Source organism: Columba livia, chromosome 1 (assembly GCF_036013475.1).
Source record: "Columba livia isolate bColLiv1 breed racing homer chromosome 1, bColLiv1.pat.W.v2, whole genome shotgun sequence".
Lineage (NCBI taxonomy): Eukaryota > Metazoa > Chordata > Aves > Columbiformes > Columbidae > Columba > Columba livia.
In genome coordinates, this window is record NC_088602.1 from 107,160,143 (window position 1) to 107,186,873 (window position 26,731).

Consider the following 26,731-nt stretch of genomic DNA (forward strand, 5'->3'; position numbering starts at 1 on the left):
GGCTCCCGCCACCCGAAAATATCTCCAAGTGAAATGGGAAGCGACACCCGACGGCCGCCTGGGGCGGGGAGCGGGGCGGGGGGCCGGGATGACTCGCAAGGTGCCGCCGCCGGGGGCGGGGGGACGGGCCTGGGGCGGTGGCAGCGTCGAGCACCTGCTCTCGCCGAGCCGGGGACAACGGGGGGTGCCTGCGGGGGAGCGCAGCCAGCAGCACCGAGCTGGCGTTTGCGGTTTGGTTTTGGATTTTTTTTCCTTGAAAAAAGCATTGCTGTATGGGCGGGAAAGGTTTGTGGGGTTTTTGTTGTTTGGTTTTTGGGGTTTTGGTTTTGATTTGGGTTTGTTTTTTTTTTTGAGAAAAGCTCGGCTGTTAAGTGGCTGTGATGGACGGTGTTGCCGAACGCCCTGGGGGCAGCCGTGCTGGCGGGCGGCGCAGGTGTGCTGGCGGCCGTTGGCCGGGTCTGCTGTGGGCCCGGAGAGAAGAGGGAGAGGAGCTGTACCTCAGTATTCTGCCTACCTCACCCCGAGGGTGCAGTGATGGGGCAAACTGAAGTGAGGTTCACCATCAGAGTCGCGGTAGGAAACTAGTTGGGGAGAGGGCACTGCAGGGGGGCTCCTCTGCCCGTGCTGTCCTGAGTTGCATCACCAAGGTGTGGCTACAGGTGCAAAAATCCACCATCCCCACAGCCGACGATCATTGCTGGAGCTGTTCATCTTCTCCTGGTTGTGTCTGCTCCCCCCCCCACCCACCCCCCACGGCTGCATCTTCCTGAAGGCTTCCCCAAGGGGTCAGTTCCCACAGACCCTTTGCCACTGTGTCTGTTTGTAGGAGTCCCTCCCAAGTGCAAAGCAGTTTTTCCTGGGATAGCCACGGCTGCTTTTCAGGCACCCTTCGTTGGACCCTCTGCTCTGAGGAGGTGGTGGCCCCCCTGGAGCTCCCGGGGAAGGATAAATACCGCTAAAGGGTGTTTTCCTGCTAGTGTGTTGGCCGGTACACAGCTTTGCCTGCATTTGCATTTGTCCTGCTTCTTCTGCCAAGGCTGAAGTGACGGCCATCAAGATGTTCTCTCTGATGGTGTTGCCTGCTGAACACCAGCTGCTGATGCTGACATTTAATATCTGTATGTGAGAAAAAAGAGGATTCCCTCAGCCCTGACGTGGCAGCAGCAAAGGCATCCCTTTGCACGGCATGGGCAGCAACAGAAGCTTTCTCATTTTGGTAGTTGGGATTGAAGCACTAGTGATGAGGGACAGTGAGACACTCTCAGGGTGGGTAACACCTCTCCCTGGAGTCCCAGGAAGAGTCTTCCTAGCAGCGCTACTTAGGCTCGACCCTCAGTTCAAAGATTGTACTTATCTGTGAGGAGGAACTTCTTTTTACTGAAAACTGAGGCTTTGACAATGTAACTTTCCTTGAATTTGGCTCCAGACAGGTCTCCTGTGTCACATTCCTGCAAGCACACTGATGAGACAGACTGCTTCTGAAGAGGGTGCATTACCTAAAGCCACTGAAACAATAAACCTCACTTGCAAATTAAGGCTATTTTCCTTATGAAAGGTTTGAAAGGTATGCAGGATCCCTACATACTGGGATATTGTTGTTGAAAGAGCGTGTCATAATTTTAATTAGAAACCAGTAGTTTGAAAGGTTTAGAAGTAAATACCCAAGATCAGGCTGAAACCTGGCATATAATTTATAACACCATTGTGTAATTCTCATTGTGCTGAAAAATTCTTCTTGGGTGAGGAAAGGGGAGGTAAGTTCTCAGTGCATATGTATGAAGTCCTATAGTTCATAATTACAGAATGCACCAGGATGCCTATAGCTTGCCAGCGTAATTTGTAGCTAGCATCTGTGACCCAGTGCTGTCCCAGTGGTCAGTATCTATTAGTTTTAAAGCCCCTTTGTAGTGGTTCTAGCAAATTATGGAACAGTAAAAGGGGGAGCATAATGCCCCACTCCAATAAACAGATGATGTGTTGAGTATGTGATTTAATTACCTTTATTGATCTTCTCATAGAGCATAGCCACCTCATAAATACTGGGGTAAATCCCACTGTTTTACTCAGGCAAATGTTCTTGTTTCAGTCTCACTGAAGAGTGTTGGCTTGGCTATCGTGGGGAGGATTTGGCTCACTATCAGTGATGATAAAATTATCCAGCCATGGTATTTAACTTCATGACCTATTACAGCAATGGACTCTATAGTCAGGACATGTGCTACATAAAAGTATTCTTTTTAATTTGCTCTAAATTTATTGCTGCCTCATTTTATTATTGTTCTCTCTTTCTAGGGTAAGAAGTCAGAAGGAGAGCTGAATGACTTTTCATGCTAACCTTCTTTAACTAAAGTGCCTCAGCCAAAATACCTTAAGCAATGTCTTTCTGTTTTCATCTCTTAGTTTAGTGGCCCTCATCTTGCTGTCACACCTGCATGAGTCAGGCCTTTTATGTGAAGCATATGGGACAGGCTTCTGCACAGATGCTGAACTGCAGGATTATGTCCTAACTCATCTTTATAATTACTCTGGTCTGTATAAGTGCATTAAAAAATACTGTGTTTAAAAAAATAGATTTCTTAAATATACATGTCCTTGTTAGGTGAGCCTCAATTTATTAGGTAGTAAATGTGAAAGCAAGTACACAGTAAAATTCAGTATTGAAACAAAAATAAAAATAACAGGAATGCATTTACAAGTGAAGTACAAGCCTGAACCCAGCTCTGTAAACTATGTACCAGCTTAAATATCCATTCTCTGAACATCCATGGACATGGATGGAGAGCCTCAGAGAACAGGTTTGGGCACACGCATCTCCTGGATCAGCAAGATCACAGGAGAAAACATGTCCTTTCTGTTACAGTACACTGTAAAAAAAGAAAACTCCCTAGAGTTTTACTTGCACTCATAGCTGCTACAGCAGTACCAATTATAAATAATACAAGTAAATAGTTCAAGTATGCCTAATTATGTGCTTTTTGTGCCTATTTAATTAATAGGACAACTCCTGAAGTAGAGGACTGCTCAGCCTGAATAATGGTGGCAGAATTATATCCAAGTTCTAACACTGATACATTGATTGGGCATGTTTTATGTATATGAAGCCAGACTCTGCAGTGCATAGCAGTGATGGATACAAGCATACCTGTGCATTCCCCAAAAACTTCATCAACTTTTTGCTGCAGTCTCTAGAATACACAGAAAACGCTCGGCAATGAGAAATTGAAATCTTACCCTGAAGTTAGGAAAGGAATTTAGCTCTCAAAAGACGTTGTTTCTGGTGCTGGATATTAAAGCAAATTCTTTGAGAGGAAAGAAAATGAAACAAGTGGAGCTAGGCTAACAATAACTAAAGCTGAGATCTAATAAACCTAGTTGGATTAAAAAAAAAAAAAAAAAGTAAAAAAGTTAATACTTTCTTCAAGTTAAGAAAGCATGTTTATGCTTTAGTGAGAAATAAATCCCTAATTTTTACAAGGGAGACTTTATTTGATAGGAATTGAACTCTTTCGTCGGATTAGCTCATGGTGCAATTATCTACTTTGGATGCTGTATACGTGTTACTAGAGAGTATTTTATTCCACAGCTTGGAATGACATGTAATGCAAGTTGCTACTCTCCTTGAATGAAGACACTGAGTTCATTCCTTGCCTGGTAGGGCCACCATCTGTACCCCAGAGTCTTTTTGCCTTTGGTGGTGTCCGAGCCAATGCCTCATCAATGCAAGGATTGCTGTCCCTGCCAGGGCAGGCATCTTCCAAGGAGAGGTGGGAATGACAGAGAGTGGTGGGAGGGAAATAATGAATATCCTTGGTGCCAGGGGCCCGTGAGCAAGTAAACAAGGAGGAGGAGTGTCCATGGCCGAGCAGAGGTGCAGTGAGGTTATAAGCATCTGAGAAAGGTAGAGGCAGGGCAGAGCAGGAGAGTTCAGAGGAGCAAAGGGGCTTAGATGGAGTTGGAGACCCAAGCCAGCTCAGAGGGACACACTGTGCTGAGCAGTTGTCCCTGTCCCTGGAGCAGTGGGGAGGTGTGAAGGCCCTGGGATGGGAAGGAGATCTGTCCCAGCTGGGAGGAGCAGGCAGCTCTCCTGCCTGCACCGTGCTGGGCTGTGTGACCCACCGCCCTGCTGGCAGCGAGCTGTCGCTTGCTCCGTGTCCATGGGCAGCCTCTACCCATATGACAAGGAGGCCAAAAAGACAATAACACTCACTTAATTTGGGGCCTACAATGAGACCTTGCTGTTTCCTCATTTCTCATCACTCAGCTCCTTCAACCTGCCTGGCAGCACATCTGTTTTAAAATAGTGTTTAAAAGGCAAATATCTTGCCCTTAAAGTACAGGCCTCATATCCCTGATGGTTTAATTTGACATAAATAAGGGGGAGTGGGGTGGGGTGTGCAATTGATATTGGTTTTGTATAATCAGAAATACAAATAATAATCCCCTGAAGACATTTAATAATTTAAATTATTCAGAACTCAATTAAGGCTATTAGGAGATTAGAAATTAGATTATAGGTGGCTAAAGGGTAAAAATTCAAGGACTTCAAACACCTTTTGTAATACAAAGGCTCTTAAAAATGAACAGGCTGAGAATTTCCCCAGGAAATTCCTATAAATTTAATTAGGTTTCTTCATTTAAAATAAAAAAGAAACCACTCTGTACACAATTTGAGTCCCACTGCCTCTCTTGAACAGTGGACTCAAGTAATTGCCTGCTGAGACCTCCCTGTTCCCTAGGTTTGCAGAAATGTGCAAAGGCTTAATAGATTTTGAAGAACAGGAGCAGCCACACCAACCATCTGACGTGTCCTCCTACATTGACGTCTGCCAAAGAATTTTGCCCAGCCTTTCCTGCAGGGAGGAGAATTATTTTTCCTCTCATCATATCTCTTCATCACACCAAATTGTATCCATTTTGCATTTCCTCCCATATGGAGTCAAGTGGCGGGTTCATTTTGTCACTGAAAAGAACAGGAATCCCTGGCAATGTGGCAGGCTCTTGTTTTTCTGCATCCCACGGCTGCTCCCAGCTGAGGTTCTCGGTGTAGCTTCATGGCAATGCGATGCTGCCGTGGGGAAAGAGCGATGCTGCCATGGGGAAGGTGCGAGCCAGCAGCAGAGGGGTGGCCTATGTGTCCCTGCAGATGCAGAGGGCTTTTTTGGGAGTATTAGCCACTCTGTTTGAGGTGTGGGGGGAGTTGTCATCTCAAAAGAACAGTTTTCTGTTCCGTCATGAAAATAAATACACACAGGTGGTATTGTGTGGGCCTTCTTATTTTCTTTTTTTAGGCACTAGTTTGAGGAGGCTGTTTGTTTGTTCAGCTACTGTGCTAGGCTAAGGCTGCATTTATGCTACCGCAAAACAAATGCCCTGCTTGAAACAATGAGAAACCCGAGGGAAGTGTACTTCTGTGCTAAAATTCTTAGATAAAGATTAGGAAACAGCTACTAATTATTGACATCAGGTTCCCAGTCATTATTAGCATCACAATTCTAAAATGGCTGCCAACAAGAGTCAGATCAGAAATCTCATTAGAAAGAAATGTCACAGTTTATTCCTGATTATAAACACTATTTTATTACCCTTGGAAGGGTTGGGTGGCTTCACTAAATGCAATGGGTGGCTCCCCTTGAGGTATATATTTTTGCTGATGAATTTGTATTAGCAAAAAAATTATAAATATCTGATAATTTTCCAAGCAATTCCTGAAAATAAAACAACATTCTAGAATTACTGAAGAATGTAGTCATGTAAATTGCACACTGGAGTACAAAAGAAAAAGAATAATGATATGGTAATATAAAAAGGGCAAAACCATAATGAGAAGGGACATTTGTCAGTATACTCAGAAAAGCACAATCTGTCTCCCTGGTAATTTGGTGGAGTACAGAAAGTATTACATGCCATATTACAAGCATTACATTTTATTTCTGACTTCAGGAAGCATTGCCATATGTCTTCCAAGTCAGACATGGCCTCTTAAATGTAGCATGTTCTTTGTTCGTGCTGTAGGGGCTCTATCCCGCCTGGACGGGATTTATTCTGAATAAATTAAAGAGACTATAAATTTTCCAGTGCCATGAGACTTCATATCAGACAGCTTTTGTGGATGAAGTGGGCAGGAGCAATTTGGCTTCTAATGGCCAGGGAAACTTGGCAGGTTTGCTTTATTTCTCAGACATGACAACTTTCTCTAAAAGCTATTGTTATGGAAATAGTCCCAAATTTCCTGGCCTTAAGAAGCGTTTACTACTTTCAAATACATTTCATGGGAAATGGAAAAAAGACACATATTTTCAAATATTCCTGGTATAGAGCAGTGTATCTGTGCTACAATTAAATATGCCCTGGTGTGCCCTGATATTACTGTGCTTAAAAGGTGAGATTTCATGCATCTACATGAAGCTTCATGTTTACAGCTTGAGAAATTTGTGACCTAAGGTCTAATTTCTGTGAGCTGTCGCTTCTGGTCCCCATATTCTCCCCGGAGCTGTCTTGGGACTGTGCATACACCTAAAGGTCTGTCCGTATGGCATCACACTGAAATCAAAGGGAATTTATGGAGACCTGATGGTCAAATCAAAAGGACTCCTGCAGATCAGTGTTAACCACAGTATGTGTCAGACTTACTTAAAGTGTTCAGTACCACAGTGGTGCCATATTTTGGATTTTTCTATGTCATCGTATCATTAATGTTCTTTTAGTGCTGCTGTTTACAACTGGACCTGGGTAAAGCATAAAAATAAGGATAAGGCCAAGGAATATTCTTATATGAAAGGGAAGGATAAAGAATATTTTTGCAAGGAAAGGAACTTTTCTTGTGTCAAAGAATTGTAATAATGAAGGAGAAGTATCAGTATAAAAAATTGTGGATCAAGGTAAAAAGGTGGCATAAAAGGAATGAAGCAGAATGACAGGGAATATGTTACAGGAAGCAACACAATAATCAGAAGAAAATATTACAGGAGATTGGGAAAAGCAATCAGCATAAGAAGAAATGAAAGCAAATGTACATATGGATCAATCTGTAGATACAGCTGGAATTAAGGGAGGGGAGCATTAAAAAGGAGTGAGAAGCCAGTGAAGTGGGAAGATATGGAAGAGTATCGATATTGGGAGGAAATAAAGGAGAAAATATAAGTATATTATCATCAAAGCCAAGAGATCCAAAACATGGACAGGTTTTACAGGAAAAGAATTTCAAGAAGACAGATAGGTTGGACAGGGTAGATTTGAAATACACAAAGTGACTCAGCAGGAATTAAGCCATGGAGAAGGAGTCAAAATTACTTCGTTAATCAGAGAAGCAAGAAAGCTTCTCAGAAAACATACCCAGAAAAGGTGCTAAACAAAAGGGGTTTTGTAGTTATTTGTGTTGTTCCTTGGTGGACTAGGGCTAATGAATTCAACTGTGCTGAACTAAACATATCTGGTTCATTTGGTAGCATTGGTTTCAGCTACTACAGAATGGCTCATGCCCATAGCATTAAATAGCCTTTGCCTCCAAAACCAAGTGGCTGCATGCAGCTTGTGTGTTTTGAATGGTTCCTGACCATGCTAACACCCAAACTGTTCTTGGGACTTATTTGGGACGTGTTAGCTGGCGTAGCCCAAAGCTGTGCCAGGGCGGATTTGAGCAGTTTGGTAGAACAAGCATTCTCATGCCTGAAAATATTCCATGACCTTGATAGATTTTCTACTGTAGCCTTAATGGTGGAGCCTATACTCATTGCCACAGGCTCAGGCATTGCTTTACAGGTTCATGCTCTGCTGTACTCTGACTTGAGTGTCAACGTCAGACTAGGACAGGTAGCATCCATTCCTGGCAGCAGTGAAACCAGGGCTGGACAGGGGCCCAGACAGTTTTCAGCTGGTCTCCCAATCCCTATACTTTGGCAACCAGCAACCAAGGATGTGTTCTGGAGGTGTCATAAATCCCAAAGGAGAATCCCTAGGGTGGCCTGAAGGTGACCTGAGAAGCAGTAGTTGACACCACACTACACATAAAACCATTTCCACTCAGTCATCAGCTTCTTCTAGCTTCACATCTTCATGTTTCCACCTGAGAGTTGACCATCCTGCTATCCAAACAGTCTACTGTAAATCATGCCATCTCCTGAAGCTTTTATCTGTAGTTGGCAAAGACAAACACTCGAAAGTCAGGAAATAGGAGTCACAGATTGGAAACTTTTGCAAAACTCTCAAGCGCTGTCTGAATAATTGCTCAGCAAAAATGCAAGCCATGGACTCATTTCAGATTCCTCTAACCACCTCAATTTTAAAACCACTATTCATTCCAATGACAGATGGGTATCCCACTTACCTAATCTAATCTTCCAAGGCATTTCCATTGTGCCCTTCTCTGTGGTATTCTGAGCATTTTAGAGTATGAAATGAGTCTACTACATAATCTAATTAATATTGATCTTTGGTTCTGTTCTTGCTCAAGACAGGCAGGAACAAAAGGCACATAATTCAACTAGTTTAATTATTATTATTAATGTTATTACAGTGGGAAAGCACCGATAGAGAGGAGTCCTGCATTTTAGCCAGAGGGCATCAATATCTGTGTCTCTTCCAGTCTCTCTAAGGAGGGAGTCCCAGAGAGAGCTTTCCTCTCACGAAGTTGAACAACTCTGGAGAACTTTGCACTAGCATATCCAGATTTTTTCAAAGAGCTTTTCAGCTGCAGGTATGTAGCACAGGTGCATATTAATGTTTGCACTGCTGCAACGTACATGGTTGCATACCCAAAATGGAACTGTGTGAAATTTTAAGATCTGCCTTGCACCTGTGCACAGATTTGTATCAGAGCTTACAAAATGCATTACACTGATATGAATTACTATTGTGCAAATGTGGTCATATGGATTTTTAGAAATAAGTCATCTTGCATATAATCTGAAATGAGTCTATTGGGACTGCGGAGGGTCAGGTCAGAATCTGGAGGCACCACAATGATTTATTGGTACACTTTCCCTTTCTTCACAGGTCAGCTGAATTTTACATTTTCCTCTCCTGAGTTTATCTCTAAGTTGACTGGATTGCATCTGTCCGCTCTGGAAGTCAACAATGCTCAGAATGAAGTCAGCATATGGCAGCCATGGACTTGGTCTTTTACCATCCCCAGATAAAAAATATTTTTCTACCAGTCTTGACTACTGGAAAACCCAGTATCAATGAAAAATCCTTGATGATTCCAGAGCTAAAACCCCTCGCTGAGAACCTTATCTGAAGGTAACATTTCAGGACCATGTGCAGTCTACCTACAGAAGCTCCACAGCCATCTGACCTGATCTGATTATTTGACATGAGTGACACACTGTGCCAGACAGTGATGCTGGGAGGGACAAAAGCTTTTGTAGTCCTTGCTTGCCAAATCAAACCCACTTGTTTTCTATCCACTCACTATGTGTCACCTTCGTCCTGCAGGTACTTAGACCCAGTCTGTAGCTGTAGCACAGTAACAGTTATATTCAGGTGTCAAACAGAAGAGGAAAGCTGCCTGTGTAATTTCCCAGTCAAAGTCTATAGAGAAGGTGCAAGTGCTTCACCAGGATGACTTGAATGGTCATCATGGCCTGAATAATCATGATGTGTCTCTGTTTTGATGGAAGAGCTTTGGCAGCCAGCAGCAGCATTTGCTAAGCAAGAACATGCAATATGCCTTAGACAACCAAAAGTATAGCCTTTGTCCATAGTTTGTATCAAGAAGAAATGTACTCCCTACTGGCAGTTGTAGCAGTGAGTCTGAAATTAACTCAAAGTGATGTATTTGAGAAATAACCAATCACCCATTTTTTTCCTTTCACTCCAGGAAAGAAAAAGTAACAGCTCAAGAGGGGAAAATGTTGAGGAGATTTTACATCCGGCATGTCCTTCATCATTCTACAGAAAATGACCATCACCACCTTCCCTAATTACAGCCTAAATTCTTCACAAATGTGTAAAGTGATGTGAAGGTAGCCCAATTTCCATGGCATCTGTCTTATTGTTAGTGCAAGAAATCTTTCTTGCAACTGCCAATAATAATGGAGAAACTCAATGGGTTACACACTGATCATTTATTGAAGAAGGAAATGAGTTGGTATGTGAAAGATAAAACCTTGCTGGTTAATATGCGTGTATTTGAAGGATATAAAAGAGGCAGGGATGAGTTTTATTTGGGGCACTTTATATAGACTCTCATACTGTACTGTAAATGCAAATGCTAAACACACAGTAACTGTGGAAGGAATTTAGGGTGTAGCTGGTGGCATCATTCTTGGTTTGAAATAATAAAAATTATTCTGACCAACTGATCCAATGTTGCTGTGACAAGCTAAAATTGATGTCATCTTTTAAATTTGAGAGAGATTTTTAAACAACATGTAATCAAATGTATTATCTAGATCTACTTTTTTAGCATAGTTGCATGTATAAATTTGAGGCATCAGATATGACTAATTTTGATCTGCATAGCCATCATCCCACATCTCTTCAGACCTAACCACTTAGATGGTTGTCTTTTGTGCATCCTACCTCATATATGTCATTTTTGTGATGAGGAACTGAGGAGATACTCAGCCAGAACTGGTGGAGGATCGTGCTAGTGCCTCCCCACGATAGTATGTGACGCAGCTGCCGATTCAAAACATTGGGCAAGTTTTCTCTGCATCACCCTCCTGCCCTTTCTTCTTCCCAAGAAGTCTTTTTCATCGGCGCTGTTAGTCTGTCTGACCAACAATACAGCGCTCGTTCTAGTGGGTCTAATTTTCCTCTGAGTTAAAGCAAATTAACTCCAGAATAACTCCATTAACTTCAAAGCACCGAGCAAGTGAGCATTAAGTTATGGAAGATGGAATTTCATGTATCGACTTTGATAGTGTTGCTTTACCCAGAACACCCTTGTACGTGAGGAGGGAGCTGGATCCTCATCATTCATCAATGTCTATTAATAACAAATATCTCGAGGTTTGTTTTAGTCTCATCTTTGTCACAAGTTTGTCAAAGAGAAGAGCAATGGGGTTTTTAAATGTTTTTTAAAGTTGTATCATTTTTCAGTTTTGTTACTTTGTCATCATGACCTTTCTGCCCAGAAAAAGACATATAGTACTAGGATAAATTGTTCTTCTCTTTTTCTCCTAAAAGTCAATCAGTTTGCTTCATCATAACACGTCAGAATTCTCTGTCAGTCACATCAACTCTTTCTAAAGTAACAACTGCAGCAGAAAAACATGTATCAAACCACCATGCAAATACAGTAGTATAACCATAGGGTTGCATATTATTCTCTTACTTTGTTTTCAGAGAGTAAGAAGAGGAAAGCGAACATTTATGGTGAGAAAACACTGGAGTTTTTCAAAGGTTAGTTTCTGCACTGATATTAATTCAGTGTGCATGGCTCACACTTTGAATAAAGCTTCAGAATATCTCACGCTATTTACCCTTTATATATGAAAAGTCAAGTGTTATAATTTGTAGTCAAGTGGCTACTCAGAGGAGCTCAAAGCATCAGAGAAAATTATGTCAGACTGTAAAAAAGGATTGTGTACATTTGCACCCAATTCAAGGCACTCATAGTAGTTTACAAGAGTTGAAAAAATAATAAAATCAGCATTTGTCAAACACATACGCAATAGGAGGTTGGTATTGGGGGAAGGTTAATTTTTTTAAATGCTATGTTAGGCAAGGATTGACTGATGAATTAACATTCCTGTACTCCAGAAGTATTTTTCTGTAACTACATATCCAAATTTATGCACCAAATCTTTTAACGTGACATTTGAATGCAGAGAGCATGTAGTTTATGTTTCTGCCACAGAACATAGCAGGCAGACTCATTTAACTGTTTGTAGTCTTTAGTGCTTCATGGTATTCATATGGGTAACTCAATGTCTTGAGTAAGCTGTAATTTTCTTTTCCTGTGTGCACGCATGTATGCACATTTTGGATTAGCCTTTAAAAGCTTTTCCACTCTGTTTGCCCTGGTGCTTGACATAACCAACTGTCACTGTCTTTATACAGCATCTCTCATTCAGGGGTCTCAGGCAGTATGAGTACTAATACAATAAAATGTGTGATGTTCTTCTGAAATATTTATAATCCTTGTGAAGGTGGAAAATACAGCACACAAAGGCAAAGTATCCTGTGGGGCACACACAGCTGGTAGCCCAAAGTCCTGGCTTCAGAAAGGAAGCCCATAACTTGCAAAGATGCTCCCAAAAGACTGTCCCACAACACTCCTGAGATTTATGTCTCATGGGATTTGCTATAGTGAGAAACCCAACAAAACACTGGTACCCCCAGGAGGATACTCTGACTTGCTGGAGGACAGAGAAGACGAGCAATGCAGGGAGGCAGCCGCCCCCTGGCATGCTCAGGACAGAAAGCCCTCCCATTGCAGGATGCTGGAGCAAGTGCCCGCTGGGCACCTCCTCTTGGACACCCCTCTCTTTGAAGCTGGGCCTCGTGTGGCATCCAGGCAGCTGGCTTGCATCAGCGTCTCTGGGAGGTGCACCTCCTCCCCCTCTGAAAATACCAGGAACTGGACTGAAAGACCGCTACAGTTATGCACATACCCCTTGGTCAACAGGCATGGCTCTTGACCAATGAAACTTCTTGGCTGAGAGAAGTTTCTAGAACACTACCACAAATCACCACAGCTCAGATTCAACTTATGGATCTTTCTGGAGAACCCCATTAAATTGTTCTTCCTTGGAGCAGCAGGTCTGCAGTGATAGACTCTCCTTCTTGAGACACCTTGCTGTATTGGTAAGTGATCTTCTGGGTACCCTTGAGAGTCCTAATTTTTTATGAGTGGAAAGATGTGCATTTTGAATTATCAGTCTAGAGTTTTGGGATCCCTTGAGTCTGAATTTGCTGTGTAGTAACTGAAATCCTAACTGGTATCTGAATCTGTGTTTTATAATGTTGTCAGAGTGCTGAATAATTTTAGATAAACTAAATTTCTAGTTGGTTCTCTGATAAAGAGTTCTCGTTAGAATAAAGTTGGTTTGGAGCTTATTGCTTGGCTAAATTGAGTTTTTGGGTGCCTCTGTGACAGTGGGGACACACCTCAGGAGCACCTGGGCCTTCACCAGTCTTGTGAAGGATGTGTTTACCACCCACCCCTCCTGCACTGCAGCTGAGCAGGAGAACACAGCTGTGAGTTAACCTGCTGTATCCCATGTTTAAAAGATGTGTAGATTAGGTTTTCAGGGACATGGTTTAGTGACAGTGTTAGGCTGACAGTTGGACTCAATGTTCTTGAGGGTCCTTTCCAACCAAAATGATTCTATGATTCTATGATCATTGACTGTCTGGTCTCTACAGCTATTGAGGTCTCTCTGCAGCCTGACTGCTCCACACTTTAGCAGGCCTGCTGCCCCAGCAGTGGCTATGTTGTACAATGGGAACCAGGAGTCGGGAGGAAGGTGCATGTGGTTGCCTCTACTTGGGGTGAAATTCGGATGTGGCCACTTGGGGCCCCCCTTAAAATTTTGATTCTCTCACAAATTAAGTGTATCCATTTGACCAGCATATCAGGTAGACCATGTAGCAAGTATACATTAAGTAGCTAGTAAGTATATTTTCTAATAGTCCATAATTTTATGAGTTTCCCAGATCCTCAGAAGTGTAAAGAAATCTAAAAATAAAGAAGATATATAATGCTTCTGAACACTCACAAGTTCACTTTTTCCAAATATTTGGTATCTCTACAAATGAACTACAGAACTCTATGTTCTGTCTCAGCTCCCCCATCTTTTCTACGTTTGTTCCTCCTCTCCCAACCTCTTGATTATAAAATGTTCAGAAAGTGAGTGCTTTCTCTCTTGCATAAGTTCTCTCCATATTTTTGTTTACGTAGAGGTTGAATTTGAGGTCACCCACAACACCTTGGCACCGTTTAAGATGTTTTATGTGTTCACATTAAATAATCTAAATTTACTATGTGATGCAAGATTTAGTAATGAAACCTAGTCTAATTTAAGTGAAGCCACTCTGTGCTTTTCTTGATACAATGCTAATATTTTGTAATTTTCTTGATATAATTCTAGAGCTTCCAAAACGGTCAGATTTTCTCATCGAAGGTCTGTTTTCATAGGGAACCTAGAGTCCAGCTACAGTTATAAAGATGTATTGTAGCAACAGTATCCATGGAGCTTAGACTTTTCCAGCTGAAGGATATAAGTTTGTATTTTTTCCCGTCTAGGTTACACAGCAAATGTAAAACTTACTTAAAGACAGTGCAAGCAGAGTCATAAAGAGGTATAGATTTTATCATTCACCCCTAAATTATTTTCTAAGCAGTCACTGAATGGTACCCTGAAACCATTGCTATATGGTAGGGCTACTCACATGCAGATTAGGCAGTCATCACTGGTGGTGACATTGAGCCTTGGCTCTACCCCTGCTGTCCACATCTACCGCGTACTCTCACACTGGGGCATCAGCCCTACATTCCACACTGCCACCACCTTGATCTCTCAAAGCCCAAATGTCTGCAGGTAGGGTCAACAGTGGGATCATAGAATCACAGAATAGTTTGTGTTGGAAAAGACCTTTAAAGTTCATCTAGTCCAACTTCCCTTCAATGAGCAGGGACATCTTCAAGTAGATCAGGTTGCTCAGAGCTCTGTCCAGCCTGGCCTGGAATGTCTCCAGGGGTGAGGCACCTACCACCATTCTGGGTAACCTGTTCCAGTGATTCACCACCCTCATTGCAAAAAGTGTCTTCCTCATGATCCATCAGGGTAGGCAGGCAGTAATGGCTTGAGCTGAGCCATTGGGTGGAGACCTGCATAAACAGGTACTAGTAATAGCCTTTGAGCAGGCGGTTCCTGGGTATTTCAAATTAACATCCATACAGGAAGCAGGAGGCTGACTGGCTATAGCCTTGGAAGTGGTTTGTGTGATGCCAGTGGCTTTGGAAGTGGTTTGTGTGATGCGAGTGGCACTCCTGCTACAAGGGCGGAACCACGGCTGACGTCAGCCCACACCAAAATAGATCAAGGCAGTATTACCTGCATGCTCCATAGACCAAGACCTGCAATGAGTGAATTATTTAGTGGTGATACACATTCCCTGAATATTCTTGCCCTATTTAGGAATGCACAAATGAAAAAGCTGCTATGAGGTTTTCCTCATCATCCTGTACATCAAAAACATGCCAGACAGTTTGGGCAATAGGCTGGTACCTCAGCTATGAATCAGTTTGTGTTTATTGCTATTACTTTTTTTTCCTTCTCTTTACTCTGTATTACTTCCCATATTTTTAAATGCTAAGATATATGATACAATGCTTAACATTAAAATTAAATCAGAAGCAGTATATCAAGAAGTATTTCTCTGAATGTGCTGCAGGGTATTTTGTAGGTAAGGTGCAAAAGAACAACTTGTAGGTTGTCTTCCTGAGGAAACTGGTAGAGGTGAGGGCAAGAAAGCATCACTCTTACTAAAGCCTGACATCAGTTTTAGTGTGCTATAGGTTTTTTTGATGTACATTGCCATTTTTGCACCTTTTTCATGTCTGAGAAAGAAGTGGGTCTGGTGCCCTTGGGAGAAATTCAGAAAAGGTGCATAGAAAGGGGCCAGATTTATTTGAACACTTTTATTTCATTTCCTTCTGTCTTTGGGAGTTTAATATCTTAAAACAGATGCAAATCTTGGGAAAAGTGTCCATTAGAAGAGTGGCTATGCTTGCTCAGACACTTTGCATATATGTAGAAGCAATAACTTGTTTTAATGGCAAGTTTGGGTGAGGAGACTTGGGAAAGTTACGGATGATCAAGTGGTGAAGTTAACAGGCATAATTTCAAGCATGTTAAACTCCTTGGACATATGTTTTCACTCAGTATAAAGATGCTGGAGTTTGCAGCAATTTAAACAGAATTAAGCTACAGAAAATGAAAGGCATTTTATTCCTGTATAAGAACACCCGTATGGCGTTTATCAACCTGCAGTTTAGGCATACTTCTATTCCACCTTTATTTAATTAACTTTCCTGCATGCCTCCATAATACACAGGTCTACAATTTTTCAGTTAGTTTGGGGAGCCTAAAGTATGCTACTTTTACAAATACCATTCCTTGCTTACAAACTAGTATGGAATCCATTTCTAACTGGAATTGCACTAAAATTACTGTAATAGTTGTTTAATAAATACGCAAGATAAAAGACTTATATTTTCAAAGTTAAAAAAAAAGTGTATATATATATATATATATATATATTAAGAAAAAGACATACTATACTAGGACTAGCTCTCCAACAGAAATGCATTTTTGTATATAGGTGAAGTAATTTTTTTGCCAGACAGTACTAACTCCATTAGGTACATTTACGCTGACAAATAAGTCCGCAGTTTATTTCCAGGTTATGTTCATTAATCATCCATGTTAGTCCAGTCTCAGACTCATTTGGCATGACCCTGCTAGATCTCCCCAAAACAAAATGTGTGCATATTTCTGAGCATGCTTGGCTCCAGGGAAGTCAGTGTGGGTGAGATTGGACCAAGTTTGGCTGGCTCTACCTTACAAAGGGTAAGGTTGTCAGCAAGGAGCACGGTGTGGTGGTGTGCTCACCACAGTGGGAGCCCTTTGGAGACAGGAGCAGGTCCCACACACTATGCACCTTTTAGATTTTCTTTGAGCTAACTCTAACTTCAGGAATGCAGTAAATGTGCTCCCGTGAGCCAAATGCCATGCTCTGTCTCTCTAAGTTTTTTTAATTTAAAATTAGACACCTTCTTTATTTTCATTTGATCTGATTGAAGGTACATCTACCACCACGTTCCTGTCCGTAGCAAGAGTGTGCTGTTGAAGTGAGTTTCTCGATTGTCCTGACTTAGAATACTTTTGACTCTTACTGGAAACAGGAAACATGCCAGAAAAGAGGTCCCAGTGGCACAACTAATGCCCTCCAGCTGCAGGTGAATTTGCCACCCAGGGTCTAGACCAGAGATGCTTTGAGCTAATGAAATCCAGGAATGCCTGTGTCCACTTCCAGATTTAAACTTTGGGTTTGATACCAGGTATTGCACCTTTAAAAATCCTTAGCTTCCCACTACGATCAAGTAATTTTGTAGACATGACTAGTTACCAAGAGAATCTGTGTGGCCCCAAGTTGCACGTGACGCTTGGACTTGCAGTGTCTGTGTTTGATCATATTGACCCCTGCTAACAGGAAGGACTGAAATCCAGGAGCTAGGCTTGGTTACATTGGTTTGGAAGGGCAATAAGAGCAAGGAAGGAAAAAAATGCAGGTTTGGGACATGCAAAAGTGGGATTAAAATTGAAGAACTAATATGAAGAAATAAAAGAGGAAAAAGATGGGAAGCAACCTCTCCACCATCCTTACTCTAGTGTATATGTCTCTAGTAACACAACATCTCCTTACTTAGTGGAGTAGGTACTGTGCCATGGTGTCAGTACTTCCTGCTTCTTTGTAGAGTTGCTCCCAATGGTTTAATTTATCTGGAATTAATTTGGTATGTGTTTGTTTGCTTATGTGATTAAAGGCTTGTCTCCCCACACATGAAGGAGCACTGAGACACATTAGCAGGTAGGGGGGAAGGGCAGTAACCTCAGTAGAGAAAGGGCCCCTGGTCCCCACCACTCCCCACGCTGTCGCAGGAGATGGCAGCCCCATGGTCTGGGGAACATCCATCACCGTGGGACAAGGGAGAGGCTTTCTAGAGGCTTTCTAGAGGCTCTTATAGACTGAGGGTGGCACTGCCTGTGGTGGCATGGCACTTGTGAGATTCAGGGGAAGGGCATTTTGGGATGTGTGTGACTTATTGTGGGATGGCTGGGAAGGAATCGAAGGTGGGAAAGGACAGGGTCATGGTCTAGGGGGAAAAAAACATTGAAAGTAGAGATAAAAGGAATAAATGGGACCAGCTGGAGGTCAGCAGAGGCTGGTCAGTGCAGTCTGTCCTGTCTCCTAATTAAACTCAATCTCTGACTATTTTACTGGCTGTGGGGCACTCTCTTCCGTGTGCAAGTGTGTGTATGGGGGGTCTGAGTCCCAGCAACTGGAGCAGGACCATGGATCAGAGGGACCATGCGTCTGTGCTGCCACAAGGAGAGCACGTGAGGCTGTGTGTCTCACCGTGTGTTTGTCAGCAAACATCAAGATTGACAGCCAGTGGGCCAGATAAAGGCTTGGGAATCAATATTGGAGCAGCCATTGGTCTGAATTGGGTACTGGAGAGAGGAGAGGGCCTGTGCGTTGGCTGCTTGAGGGGCCAGAGGTCTGGAGTTGGTTAGCAGAGAGATGGTGGGTCTGGGATTGGACTACTGCAAAGTGCTAAATCTGGACCAGCTACCAGAAAGGCCAGTTTACATGTGTGTGTGTCTGAGCATGAGGCAATGTGGCAATTGGTGGAGCCAGGGACCAGCTCCTGGGCGCACCAAGTTTCTAAACCCCAATACTGGAGGGATCCATAGTATACATGTGTGTGTTCATGTACCTGTATGCTTGTGTGGGTCTGAGTACTAGAGGCATCCCTACATGTATAAATTTCCCCCGTGATGGACTTTCATCCTGTTCAGCCAGAGAGGGCGACAGGACAAGGCCATTGGTGCTCTCTGTGTTTGCATGAGTGTGGAGCATTTCAGTCCATGCTGATGTGTGTGTCTGTCTGTGTTTCTTTCTGTATGTGTGTTGTGTATATGTGCATGCACATGCCCACTGGGATAACCCGCCCCTCCTGGCTGGACCCTGGGGGCCGCATAGAGCTGCGGCAGCCTGGCCTCTGTCAGGCTACTGCCTGCAGCAGCTCCTCATGTTGCTCATTGCCTTCCCTGTGCACACAAACACAGCCCTGAGATTTCTTCCTCCATTTATTGCTGCAACAACCTTTCCTCTGGCAGGAGGGTGGGAGTTGTGATCTCCTCCCAGGCTGATGCAGTCGGTGTAGAGTGGATGGGCTGTCAAAGTGGCCAGCATCCTTCCCCCCGGCACCAAATGTGTCACCCTGGAGGTTTTCCATCTGGCAGGGAAGCAGCAGTCCTGAGGTTATTCCTGGGCTCTGCTGCCCTGTCCTGAATTACTCCATAAAATGAGCTTCCCTATCAGAGATTATGATGTTTTCCCACTATGTTAAGCTTACTGTTGTATTTAAAGATGGTTTTATAGCATTTAGCTTAATGATGGGCATCATCTCATGGCATATGCAATAGATTTCATAGTAAATTTGTCAAAAATGAGTGAGTGTTAAAAATATGCTAATCAAATGTTATTAGAATGACCATTTGCAAAAGCTTGTGTTTCTTGTATGCTTATCATAGTACTGCTAATTATTTTTTTAATTATGAAATCATTCACATATTCATTTAAAAACTAAAAGGCAATTTAAAAAAACTGAATGGAAACTAAACTAATGATTTAAAATTCTAATTGATCGTAGGGATCTGTTTTCCACTGAAAGACTGAGGTGCTGGAGAATTTTCTTAATATTATGTGTGAAATGGTTCTAACATATCATATACTTTGTTTAAAATTTAATATTAAATATAAATTTTCTTAAAAAATGAAAAAAATCACAGAAAATTGGAAGTCTGTAATGAAAAATCATTCAGAATATGTCTTCTGTAAAAAAAAAAGAAAAAAAAATTGTTTGACTTCCCAAATTATTATCTGACTTCAGCAATCAGCCTATAAAATTCAAACTACAATAGATACAGAATGCCAAACAGTCCAGTTCACAGCAATCTTTACAGTCATACACAGCACATAATAGTTTTACAATCCCCTGATTAGACAAGCGCAAGACCTGACAAACACTGCGTGCCTCCATGACAGACTCTGAGAAGGATGCATCTTGCTTAGCCTTAAGTAAGCAAAATTTTAGATGTCTCAGTCTGAGCTGGTCACCTTCAAAGCTCAGTTGAGAGAAGCAGGCATTTGTAGAGGATGATGTGTCTTAAAGATCTGTCTTAGAGGAAGAGGAATTACTCTCTGGAAATAACTATGTCTTTCAACAGACTGTAAAATGATCCAACAGTGAATAATTCAGACTCAGACATTTAATTTCTCAGAAAATCTGAGCTTGAGTAGATGTAGTCCATACTCTATGTACATAAACACAGAAACCCAGAGGCTACTGTAACAAAGTAACAAAAGTAATGCTGGCCACATGTGTGCTTGAGCAGAAGTCAGGAGAGCACTGCATGGAGCCACGTAACTTTGGGCATCAAAATCACCAGTTATCCCCCAGAACAACATGAGAACTTTGTGGGTGTATGCAATGTACCTAGTTTGAGGAGGTAATTTGTATTCCCTTCAGTCTTGGTTTATAGACCTACATCTTTCAATGATGTAATGTGACTGAAATAGGTCAGCAACCTTCCTCGTATATTTTGTATGGGAACTCAAATATTATGTTTATGGTAAACAATTACAAACTGTCCTCATGTGTATTCATATATACGTGTTTTAACTTGAAGCTTAATTAAAATTACTCCTGCATATCACACAAGCTAAAGGAAATCAATGAGAGAAGTATAGGTATACATACATACCTAGTGTATATTTTTCTGCTATGGTACAGCTACCTTCTCTTCCAGGCATTCCAGTCAGTCATAACTCTAATATTATTTGAAAGCATCAAAAATAATTTTCCTTAATTACAGCTGTATGTGATATGTTCCTCTCAGTTGGAGATTTTTTTGTTTTGTTGGTTGATTTCGTTTTTTTGTTTGGGGTTTGTTTGTTTGTTTGTTTGTTTTTCTATTTATAATGCGCTTATGGCAGTGGCTGATCTAATGTACCCATACATATCTCTATATCACAGCTAGAAAATCCCACAGATAACAGCTTCAGCTTACTGTGTGTTGCTGTAACACTCTCATGGACTGTGTCCGTGCTTTCATGCCTAGCAGTCCACAGGGGACAACAGTGATGCTCAGTCCCAAGAGTAGGCTCAAGCTCGGCCAGATGGCTGTGACCCATTCTGATCTCTACCAGGTGTTCTTTGGGTGAATGGTTTGGTTTGGGGTGAAATTTCCTTGGGTAAGTGAGCGGTGAAATTCCCACAGAATTCAGAGGGAGGAAGATTCTACCAGCTCACACCACCTGAAAATCTTATCTCCCGATTTCCTTTCAGTCTTGTGAAATGCAGGTGAAACTTCAGCTGACACCATATTTAGGTGAAAAGTTGTAGAGTGTCTAGTTTTCCATATTAAACTAGCAAGGAAGAGACACTGTCTCTGTATTGCTAGTGAGTAACATTTTTATGGCTTAAAGTTAGTGAAGCTCATTGTTACACTCAGTATCTTGTTTTATGGGCAAAGAGGAAACAACTTATATATAAGACAGGAATTCATTGTTAGTATAATTGAAACATTACTTAGCAGTCTAATCCAAGAGTCTTTATTACTCTGGCTGTAATTATTACAGGAAAGGAAAGAATATGTCTTTGCAGAAAACATTTCAATCATAGTAGTAATAATAATGCAGCTAAAAATGTGACATGTGCACCCCTTTGTTTCTACTCCTCCTCCTGGTGTAATGCTCTTCATTCCCCATCTCCTGCTTTTGCTCAGATGTTGGAGCTGGGAGAGTTATGTGGAGTTGTTGGCATCTGTAGTCCTTTACCAGGTGGTATTTGATGTTCACATTGACAGTTTCTTCTTCCTTGCTCTGGGATCTGTTTGGGTTTGTTGTTATGTGTTAACTAACATTCTTTTACATCTTTGCTCACTTTTAATTGGTCTGAGCTTCACATCAGATCTGAATTTGCTAAGTATAGAGACTTTCACATACACTAGATGCTGTCTCTTTGTTCTTCTTATTGCCCCTAAAACCAGTTTTGTCCATCTCCAGGTCTGCACTTCTTCAGCTAACACCAGTGAGTTGTTTATAGCTGTGGGGTCTTCAGTGCCAAACCTGTGCCCCATCTCCTGTCAGCTGGTCCAGAGACTCCCCTTCACAGCACCTCACCTCTGCACATCCCTGAGCCTCTGCTGCCCCATCGGAGTGGTGTTTCTCCTACTGCATCACTACTGGGCAGCTACAAAACTATAGCGTCACCATACAGCCATAAGCAAAATAAACCAAACTAGCCACAGGCACCTGGTCAGAAGGAAAAAACCCTGCAGTTACAGATAAAGCAAGTTGAAGTGAAGCTGTGGGCAGGTCAAACAGCACAAGACAGACAGACGAGCTTCAGCATTGGGCTTGGCAAACCCAGCACAAAGCCCACGGCCAGATACTGGCAACAGCGAAGCTGTGTCGCAGGGCTGTGTGGGCATGCAGCTTCAGTCCTGCTGTTGAAGCAGGTTGCTAGCTCGCTATACTGAATGCAGCATGTGAAAAGGAAATCTATGGAAGAAATTAATTTCTGGCACATCTTGAGAATCAATTTTTTTAGCACTAGAGAAGCAAGGAGGAAGTTCTCCAGTGTCATCCTGAAGCTAGATGGAGGTGGGTTGTTTATATCAAATTTATGGAAAGGTTTGAGGATAGTTGTTGGAAGGATTTTATTTTTTAAGGATGGGATTTAAGACTGAAATATCCCCTCTAATATGTGTTCACTAATCTTTCAGTGTTTTCATGCAGAAAGCTTCTTCAAATATCTTTTTGCTGGATGCACCACAGCTATATTTATTTCTGTATTCGAGCTACTGTAGATACAGATGATGTTAAAAAGACATGCTCCGTATTTGTGTGTCTTTTCTCAGGTTTCTTTTGCTTTCACCTTCACACTTCTCCCTGGAGAATTGGTTCAGCTATTTATGCTCCTCAGTTCACCAAAAATAAAGCTGTATTTTCACACAAACGTAAAACTCACTGAGGTAATTAAATACTTCACACTCTTATTTGTGTTTGTGGTGGAGGTAATTATTCATACTTCTGAATGTATGTCTAACAGATGCCTTTTACATCAACCAAAATATTCTTCAAATTTTAGGACTAAACCAACAGAAGCAATCTGAGAGAGACTCCTTTCCTAACAGGCCTGGCTTCTGCTAGTGAGTCTGACAAATGACTTATATAATAAACAGAAAGAGGAAAGATGACCAGAGTTGCTTTATTAGAAGAGATTGAATTAGCAGCAGGTCTGTCCTGCTGTAAGAGCCAATCTGCAGGGCAGCCCCAGGCGTCGGTCTGGACGGAGGTCACAGCCTGGCTGTGCTGCAGGCATGGAGGAGCGCACGGGAATTTCTTGCTATGCAAGATGCTGAATTAGCTGTAGAGAGACCAACAAGAGCTCATGGGCTCCCATGGGAACAGCTTGCACTTCAGGTCATGGGGGTACAGAGACCGTTTCTTCCACTGCTGAGGATGCTCACCTTGATAATGCAGACGTCATTAGGTTAGCGCTACAGTGTGTTTCAAAAAGATGGACCCAATTTGAAATCACTACGTCTCTGCAACCAGGAGCTGCCAATAAGTGAAGCTCTTACCACTTGAAAGGGCAGGACATAGAGTTTCAAATGATTACTGCTAGATGACTCATTAAACTGTTTGTAAATTTTTGTGCAATTGTAACTCGTTGCCATCGTGAAATATACTGCTTTAAAATTTGGTCCATCTTTTTGAAACACCCTGTATTAGTTGCTGACATGGTTTGGGGTGGGGTTTTTTTGCTTCTTCTGAGGCTCAGGCATGAGAAGGGAAGGGCTTTCCCACATGACTGCTTCAGTGCTCACGTGGGGGCAAGACTCAGCTTCCCCTTCAGAGCAAGCCCAGTTTAAATCCCCACCATAAATCACTTCAAACCCAGGCCCCCAGGGTACATTTGAATTCAGACTGTTTTTTTGACCAGAAATACAGGGTGTTGTGGACCTCCCTGAAGGCAGGAGCCATGAACTAAACCAACCTGAAGTGGTTTGGGGCCGAGGAGGTCCCCACAGTTCAGCGCCTGCTGGCAGAGCTGCTCGGCAGGTGGGACCCAGCAATACCCCCTTTTCAAATGGCTGCTGGGGAAAAGGTCCAGCAGTGGGTGCCCCTGGGCTGGGCAGCAGCCATTCAGGAGCATCAGGATGACATAACTGCTCTTAAGTGTTTAACTTGCATCATAATCTCTTTTCAAGGCCCTGAAGTCTTTGGCAGATGTAATTCTGAAGTGTGGTAATTCAGTGAATATGATGCATAAAGGCTGATGCCTTTAAACTTGTTAAAAGTGCTAGCTTAAAGGTCTAGCATCTTAAATGAGGATATTTCAAGAAGATTGTGATATCAGCGTTGTGTGGGGAAATATCACTTCTTGAAAAATCGGGAAAATATTTTTCTAATGTTTGACATTTCTACATTGAAATAATGGCAAATACTTATGTTCCCTCATTCTTCCCAGATCTCCTCCCCAGCTGGAAATGTGAATGAAAAGTAGAACTCTTTGCATAAAAAACGAACAAACAACACCAAAAACATTATAAGTCCTCAAATACATTATTTTCCTATCACTAACAAGAATAACATGCTAAAAACTTAAAATGGAAGTTATTTTTTTACCAGTGGAAAGTAAGGAAAAGTCTTCTCCCTCCTCCTCTTCCTCTTTTAATTTTGATTTCTTCACTTACTCCAGTGACAGGGAGGGCAAGGATTGAGAGATAAAGAATAAAAATGAGAGATTCTGTAGAATAAAGCAATGACTGCAATTGTCAGATAATTTTGAAATTTTGTTCAAATCTAATATATAGAGTTTAAAATATTTTATTTCTTCAAACTCTTTCATTGTTATAGCTTCTACAAAACAAACTGTTTAACATTTCTGTATTTAAGCGTTCACATCAGGAAACTTATTTTCCTAGAAATGACAAAATTTTAGAGTATCCATATTTACCAATGATGGTAACAAATGAAACAGGTCATATTGTTGACACTTTCTGAATACTAACCTGTTTGAAAACTATCTCTAACTAAACACCTGCCACATTGGAATATATTTTTGATGTCACATTGACTAAACATGGAAGCAAACGTTTAAATAAGAGAATGAATGTCTGAGAATATGTCACATAAGGGCGAGGCACTTAACATGTTTTTGATAGAAAACAGCAGAACATTACACCATTTCAGCAATTAAATAATACATTACTGTAGGACTGGCCCTAAATTTTAGCATTTGGAAAACATTTTCTTAGACTGAAATCAGCAAGGAAAAATTAATGTGAATATCTAGTCTCTCTAGGTTTAGATATTTGTCATATCTCTCCCAGCTATATATTTTCACTTTGCCTCTCTCTTTTTAGTTCTCTCCACCATCTTCCTGCCTCTACCCATTAGATATCAGAATATCAGAGATAATTTATGGGAAAGTTAGTTTACTGCTGGTTGGTATTATAGAAGACATACTGCTATCTTATGGTGAGATTTACCCATATGGATGAAAATACAGACTGATTCAAGTATAGCAGGTCTCGGAAACTTGTGGTTACCTGTGTTATTTGTATGTTTGTGAAAGAAAAAATAGTCAAAGTAGTAGAGTCTGTGTTTTAACGTGCTTTTGCTTGTTGGATGATTTAATTTTTCACATACATTATTTACTCTTCTTGGGTGGATTTTGAGAGAAACAAGCTCCCATAAAATGTTTAGATGAGCATTTTTTGACCTGTTGAGGTGAGCATTAAGCTTCCTGCCTTCTTAAAAATAATTTCCATTATTTATGTTACATACAGGCAAACCACATAGGCTTTGTTTGCCCTTTTAATCTTTTACAGGTTAGCTGAATAATGAAGGAGTTCACTGAAGTGAATACTGTAGAACAGGAAGGCCAAAAAGCCCATCATTAGAGCCACCAGGGTCACTTGGCTTAATGACTAACAAAGAATACAGTCCGAAAAATGTTTTATTGTACAGAGTGATTTGGTTCTCATGCAAATGCATAATTACAAAAATGACCCAGATTGTTTATCCCAGTGAGCATCTGTTCTGTTTTTCTGGAGTTGTTTAGTCTGGCAACTTACTATTATATCAAAAGCAATTTGCAGCTGGTATATTGAGCTGACCGGTCTGATAATTAGGCTGGGCATTCTGAATAAAGTATTTTAATACCTTATTAAAAAGTTTGTACCCCATCCGTCTTGAATATTCCACCTTAAATACTCGGTCATACAGCTGTATTTTTGAAAGAGAATAAGGAATTAATTCAGAAATTTATTAATAAATTCTCCCTTTTTGGTTATGTGTTATGCACATTTCAACTCACTTTATTATATCATAATATACATCCTAATGTCTCTCTGTAAATAAATATGTATTTACATTGTTGCTAAGCTGTATTGCTGCTTCTGCACTATGAGTATTTTCCTCCTGTCTTAGACTTTGTGACATCAAGCTCCCTCTTATTGATTTCTTCACTTTGGTTTTTATAAACGCAGTCACTTGGAAAAAGAAAACCTGGTAAATCTGAGGAAGCTGTGAATATTATTTTGACATATTATCAGTACTTTTCTTCCAAGCAAAGTAATTCTCTATTCTTAGTGAGATAAATAAAACAATAAACAAACCTGTTTACTAAAGGTACTGGCATTTGATACAGTCTTTGGCTTAACGACACCGAAATATGATTGACTCTTACTAAAATAAGATCACACTTATTTATCCTACATTAAACAGCATGACCTTTTCAGTACCACTTTACATGTCTCAGATTTGCTAAAAAAGACTCCATGGTATGATTAATGAACCATTCCACTCATGGTAATGAAATCTCCAAGGTCAATGTCTTGTCCCTCCCCAGATGCCCCAAAGAAACCAGAGGGAATTTACTGTTGATAAATATGGGGATAATGCAACACAG

The 26,731-nt window shown here is 41.4% G+C and overlaps 1 long non-coding RNA gene across 5 annotated transcripts; it reads left to right on the forward strand.

Annotated features, from left to right (window-relative positions):
* The first annotated feature begins 147 nt into the window (after positions 1-147).
* On the forward strand, positions 148-26,610 carry LOC110359669 (uncharacterized). 5 transcript variants are annotated; one of them, XR_010474208.1, is made up of 3 exons: positions 148-285; positions 1,427-9,237; positions 9,818-13,005. It is a non-coding gene; the product is annotated as an uncharacterized LOC110359669 (long non-coding RNA). The 5 variants fall into 5 exon arrangements; XR_010474207.1 differs by adding an exon at positions 21,811-26,610 and having other exon boundaries at positions 174-9,237; positions 9,818-12,753; XR_002415013.2 differs by having other exon boundaries at positions 227-8,692; positions 8,992-9,237.
* The last annotated feature ends 121 nt before the right edge of the window (positions 26,611-26,731 follow it).